Source organism: Pistacia vera, unplaced genomic scaffold (genome assembly GCF_008641045.1).
Source record: "Pistacia vera cultivar Batoury unplaced genomic scaffold, PisVer_v2 Contig408, whole genome shotgun sequence".
In the NCBI taxonomy this organism is placed as follows: Eukaryota; Viridiplantae; Streptophyta; class Magnoliopsida; order Sapindales; family Anacardiaceae; genus Pistacia; species Pistacia vera.
The window spans coordinates 841036-848314 of record NW_022196233.1 but is presented as its reverse complement, the minus strand read 5'-3'; positions in this window follow the sequence as shown (position 1 = coordinate 848314).

The following is a 7279-nucleotide window of genomic DNA, read 5'->3' as shown; positions in this document are numbered from 1 at the left end:
TAAATTTATCCAATTTGTTTTAATCAGAAGCTATGATTTGACCCAAAAATTATAATATGGGTAAATGATATAAACTTGATTCAAGCAAAATCTACGAATAAAGAGGAAATGATAATTGCTCCATTAAGCTGCACCATGAGGTTTGATGTTGTTCACCCAATGCCCATATGTTTTATATCCTTGATATATAATTTTGTAAGAGGCCTTAGAAGAATTGGTGGATCTAAAAGTTTAGTTTTATATTGGGCCAGTTGGGCCTTTATTGGGCTTTATAACTTCTGAAATGAGCCTTCATGCTTTCAGCCTAAACTACCGATATCTTTCTAAAAAAATAAATATGAATTGGTCCTCCTCTCTTTATTTTGATTTAAGTTGGATTGTGAATTTGTGTTTAATAAATGATGAGAAAAAAAAAAAAAACCTTATTAAACTTATACAGCTCTTTATTATCATTTTCATTTAAAAATTACTGTAAAAATGTCACATCAACTAATACTCTGAGACTTTGAGATTGACAACGACCAGATAAACCTTTCAGTAGTCACCCCTATTAAGGTCTGTGAGGATTCGAACTCAAAAGTTCATAGTGTCTTTTTTTTTTTATTCTTTTACCATCAGACTATCTAGTAATGATTACTCATATGATATTTTGATAAAATAAATATTAGAGAAGATAATACCTCAAAAAGAACAAAAAAAGGAGATTTAGAGTGGAAATGAAGAGAAAAATATGGGATCAAATTGTTAATTACACTTAATTAAGGTATCCTCAACATCTAGATACACAGAATGCCAGCTATCAAAGATTTAGTGCAATCTCATGCTGAACTAAATTAATATAAATCTTAACGAAATTGAGGTTATCTAATTCCAATACCAAACCCAATTTGCAACCGTATTCGTTGAACCGTACAATTTAGGAACGTCGGTAATCTTTTGAATAAACCAAGACAAAGATACTCCCTCATTCACATTCAAAAAAAAAAAAAAAATCCCATTAATAATTAAAGGATTTAATTAATGTAATTAATAAAAAATTAATTAATTCAACTCGACAGAAGGAGAAACACTAACAAAATTCTAGGTTAGGAAAGGCAAGGACAGGGACCATGTCCCTCACGGGATTATCACGTGCCGACCAGTCTTCTTTGTACTGTACAGCTCTGTAATTTTCTATTACGTCCAAAGAGACAAAAACTGGAGCCCATTCTATCGTTGTCTCCTTGTAATTAAAAATCCTTCTTCAGCTTTTTCTTCTTCTTTTTTGTGTATAAAAATTGTTTACTTACCTTACATGACTGATCGATCATAACTGGAATAATATTTTATAGAAAAGCCAGTCTAGATGGGTTTAGACTCAAATCTTTCCATTAGATTTGGTTAAGATTTTTTTTATATTTCATACGTATTTTTAAAATTTAGATTTGTTGTTGCGTAATTAGATAACATTATTTTCTAACAAAAAAGATATATGAAACGGGTTTATCGGAAGGTTATATGAAAATTTACATTACTATTGTTCAGTCGTATTAGGTTTAAAGGCCTACGATGACGCTAAGGTCATGTTGCAATAAGTTAAAAAGTATAAAAAGACCTACGATGATGATATAGTCGTGTAGCAATGGGTTGAATATAAATATAAAGGGGAAAGTTTATAACAACGCCAGAACTACAAATTTTTTTTTTATGATCGGGGGTGTTCAGACCAACTCACGAACATCTTAACTAATCCTTCGAGATCCTAGAACTATCGTCAGATAAGAGTTCCAGTGACTACTTTTATTAGCAACCGAGAAAAGAATTGAACTCAAGACTATTACTCGTTAGCAGCTTGTGAACCACCAAGCTTCAAGCACCGTTGCCACACTCCAGCATCAGCAAAGGAGCCATGTTCCGAGAGCCATCAAGACAGTGTTTGATATGATGAAGTTTTGGCATAAATATGGAAATGAATCTTAAACCTTAAGAGAAAGAAAATACTCTAAGAAATTCAGAGTACAATAAAACAAAATATCCAAAAGATTAGATTCATGCATGCTAGAAAGGGTATTATATAATGAAAAGTTTCTTGCTCAACATTATAGTGCTAAGTCAACCAACAAGGACTAATGCATGTTTGTCCAACTAAAGAAAGTATTCATTCTTTTGGTTTGGACTGCAAAACAAATCGGGAAGAAAACTTTATTCCCATGAACCACTTAAGAATGTTATGACACATGTAAAAAGGTCATAAAAAGTGAGAGACAAAGATAAATAATATCTTTTTCACTTTATCAGACACACAACTCATGCTGGGTTACAAATATCTAAAGCGAGAGAGAAAGCACAAACTGTTCTACACACACTCTCTAAACGAAATAAGCCAAGACTCAAGTTTGGCAACCAGTTTACACACAAAACATATGTCCACACATACAATTCATAAGTTTGACAAATGTGAGTTTTCGGCACATCTTTTACCCATTAACGGATTTGACTTGACAAAGAAATTCTAAGTTTAGGAAGCGAAGTGGTACATGACAACACTGAACGAGAGAGTACTCTTACATTGAACAGCAAGGTTAATGAAAGCAGAGTAGCCTTTATGTAGAGATCCACCATCAAATCTTTCGTTATTCTAAGTACGAAAGCTTCACAGAGTCCAGTAAATCCAACACTTTAACTTGAAATACACAGAAACAATGGCAAGAAAGGAAGAATAAAAGAGAGCTTTTATTACTACAATTCACCTTACTCAGTAAAATACAAAGAAAAAAGATCCAATTTAAACTAGTGGGAAGAGATACTAGTTGTGTGAAGAGTGCAGCTACAACTTAATTCCAAGTAGGACTGTGAGATGTGTCATAGCTGCCTCATAAGTGGCTGTGTCATCACCAGGTGGAGCTGACTTATCTGGACACATCAGCAGAACGGTAAAGTCAGTTATCATACAAAAGGAATTCCAATCTTTCTCTCGTGTCCTGGAAAAAAAATTGTCCCTTTGCCTTTACCGTGGATCCATTACTGATATGGTTAAGTTATTGTTTGTATTCTCTGTCCTGTTTATTCCACTCGCATTGTCCACAACAATCTTTCTTTCAATGGAAAATGCAGGCTGTTTTGGCATTGGCAATTTTACACCTTCACTTGTTGACATAGAAATAACAACTGACATGATAGGTCTGTCCATTAGAATGTGTTCAACACAAAGCAAGGCCAAGTTAATACATCTCAAAACTTGGTCTTCACAATATGAATCATGTAGTGTTGGATTCATTAGTTCTATGGCTACACCTTCCTTCCACAACTGCCATGCCTGTGTCAAATAATGCATAATTCAAATAATGACCACATAATAGTAGCAACATGAAAATGATCAAAAAAAATTCGCGGATACCGTTGTTTTCATTAGCCATTGATAATTAATCTGATAAGAAAGTATATGACCAGATAATATGTAACAGTATAACCAACCTAGTAGTGGTTACTATTAGCGTTGTTTCATGATGTATATACGGATTTTTGTTTTTCTCAATTTGTAAGGGGTGATTTGAGATTAAAAGAAAAAATCTTAACGTTAAGAGTTATGAAAGAGAATTATTATTTTTTATAATTACGAATATGTATGATAGATAAATATGTAATTTAGATATAAATATATTACATATAAATTAAATTATTTTTTATTGTAATAAGCTTTTAAATTTTTTTAAATTATTTGTATTAATTACTCATTTTAAAAAATGGACTATTGATTTTTAAAAAAAAATTGACCCAGGTTGCATTATGGCTACTTCAACCACTGAGATTAATGACATGTGAATCAAATCATCAATCACAATTTTAATAAGATTTAACTTATAACCTACATCTACAAATGAAAGAGGAAGACGATAATATCTCAAAGAATCAGAAATGAAAAATAGAAATTTGCCTTGACACATCAACAGGTTGGTAAACTCATTTATTTCACTTTCTTCCATTGGCATTAATTGCTTCTGCAACTTCCCATATCAATCACAGATATAGGGCCACGATTTCATACAATAATTGCTTCTGCAACTTTTATATTGATTTTTGAAAAATGGACTATGATTTAAAAAAAAAAATTGACCCAGATTATCCTTAGCTGCTTCAACACTGAGATTAATGGTATGTGAATTAAATCATCAATCACAAAAAGAAAAAAAAAACAAAAAAAAGACACTACAATTTTAATATGATTTAACTTATAGCTTACATCCACAAATGAATGAGAAAGACGTTAATATATCAAAGAATCAGAAGTAAAAAATAGAAATTCATACAACTTAATAAGTCAAAACCTAGTGTAAAAAACCCAATAAGAGGCCAAATCATATAATCCTTATTAATTATATCAGCAAAATTTGAATCTTTGTAACTTAAGATATTTTCCATTGCAGTTTTTCCGTGCGAATAATTATGACCAAGTATGAACAAATATGGAGTAAAATTTATTTTCTTTTGAGTTGGGAGTCTTGAGTTACATTTTTGGATGGAGAGTTCGGACGTGATTGAGCGAGAGGGAGTCACATGAGATGTGGAGACCTATATTGGTTGCCGATGGGGAAAGAATGTTGAGAAGAGTAAAACGATCAGAGCTTTTAGAGAAGATTTGCTTGCTTCATGTTCACAAGCGCTCATGTTGTTGCATTGGGGAATTGTCGTTTAATCTCTCTCTGGTTTGCGAATTTATAAGCTAGATGATGATTAGTCATTTGTATTTATTTGGAATTTGTTTCCTGTTTTGTTTTATTTAAAAGTAATAATGAAGAATATTAAATTCTTTCGGAAAAGAAAAAATGAATTGACTTTCATTTTCGAATTAGATCTTATACAAACTTTGATCATGCTCTAAGTTTAGAAATTAAATCTTTGAATCCCGGAAAATAGAGTTCATTGTCATTGAGTTGGGATGACACTGGAATGGAGAGAAGAGGAAAGCAGAGAAGAACATGAGAAAATTCTGGCCATGATAAGGACAAAAAGGGGACGCTTGAATAAAAAACAACTTGATAAGGTTTTGAAGAGGTTAGAGGTTGGGGTTATTTTTATCAGAGGAGGAGGTAGAAAATTTGCTCAGAAGGTCTGACATTGAACCATTTTAAAATAAAGAAAAAAAAGAGCTTTTATTATCTCTAAATAGTCACATTATATTCTTTACTAGCACCTGCGGTTTTTTCTTCTCAAAAGTAATTGATGACACTTTCTTATTATTGTGCTCAAACCATTGACAATCCTACTCAAAGAAATAAGTTGTACTTAAGCAAAACATGCGAGTTTCCAGTCTTTCTCAATTAACTGATAGATGGAGGATTGAAGTTACCATTAAACGGTCTCTAGCAGGTTAATAGATCACTCATCATAATATACATATCGTATGTCCTATGTAAGTAAAGATTTGAGACAATAAACTCAATTTTGTACAAGTATCCAAATAAAATTTCTTATATGAGATATTTTATTTAATGACTAACATTATTGAATAATCATTAAGATAACATAAAACTATATTGATACTTACAATCATAACCAATCAATTAAGCTTATTTCATTTGAACTCTAATCATACTCAATCATAGAATGACGCAGATTGGTTGGATTTGGTGGTCATGCATCAATTTGGCCGTTTTTAGCCAAATTACAGCCAATGACTACCAAGATATGGTCGTTGTCAACGGCCAGATCTTTGGCTGTATATCTGACGTTTTCGGCTAAATCCATGGTGAACATGGCTAGAAGCGAAGATCAGCTAGATCGACTGATCGTGAGTCATTCTAGTGCCGACGGTGATTGTTGGCAAGCGACTGTTGCTGAGTAGATGGGGGATTTTTTTTTGTTAATTTATAAACTTTTATTAAGAAATGTAATTGTTAAATATTTTGAGTTGAATATAATATGATGAATTTTGAATTAAATAATTAATATTAAAATAAATATTTTTTATTTTTAGGATAAGGTAGCAAAATAAAATAGGATATATATTTGAATTGTTCACATGATCAGCTGGATCCCACTGGGCGTGTGCCGATTTGGGTTTTTCCGACCATATCTACGACCAAAGATCTAGCCGAAAAAATGCTAGATCGACACACGAACGGCTAGATACAACCGGTCGTAAGCCATTCTGGGAGATTCCAGCCACCTTCCAGCGGTGGTGGCTGGCTAGTGGGAATAGTGGGTGGATGGGGTTTTTTGCAATTAAAACTTTATTGTGAAGGATGTTAGTTAAATAACAAACCTGGGAGGGTAAAAATAAACATTTTTGTTGAATAAAATAGAATTGAATTTTATGAATATTAAAAACAATGTATTTAGGTAGGATAGGAAAAGAATAGTAAAACAAGCACAGCCAAAGTTTTATATGGTAATCAATAAATTATCCAATTTGGTTTAATCAGAAGCTATGATTTGACCCAAAAATTATAATATGGGTTAAATGATATAAACTTGATTCAAGCAAAATCTATGAATAAAGAGGAAATGATAATTGCTCCATAAGCTGCACCATGAGGTTTGATGTTGTTACCCAATGCCATATGTTTTATATCCTTGATATATAATTTTGTAAGAGGCCTTAGAAGAATTGGTGGATCTAAAAGTTTTGTTTATATTGGGCCAGTTGGGCCTTTATTGGGCTTTATAACTTCTGAAATGAGCCTTCATGCTTTCAGCCTAAACTACCGATATCTTCCTAAAAAAATAAATATGAATTGGTCCTCCTCTCTTTATTTGATTTAAGTTGATTGTGAATTTGTGTTAATAAAGATGAAAAAAAAAAAATATCCTTATTAAACTTATACGCTCTTTATTATCATTTTCATTTAAAAATACTGTAAAAATGTCACATCAACTAATACTCTGAGACTTTGAGATTGACAACGACCAGATAAAATTTCAGTAGTCACCCCTATTAAGGTCTGTGAGGATTCGAACTCAAAAGTTCATAGTGTTTTTTTTTTTTATTCTTTTACCATCAGACTATCTAGTAATGATTACTCATATGATATTTTGATAAATAAATATTAGAGAAGATAATACCTCAAAAAGAACAAAAAAGGAGATTTAGAGTGGAAATGAAGAGAAAAATATGGGATCAAATTGTTATTACACTTAATAAGGTATCCTCAACATCTAGATACACAGAATGCCAGCTATCAAAGATTAGTGCAATCTCATGCTGAACTAAATTAATATAAATCTAACGAAATTGAGGGTATCTAAATTCCAATACCAAACCCAATTTGCAACCGTATTCGTTGAACCTACAATTTAGGAA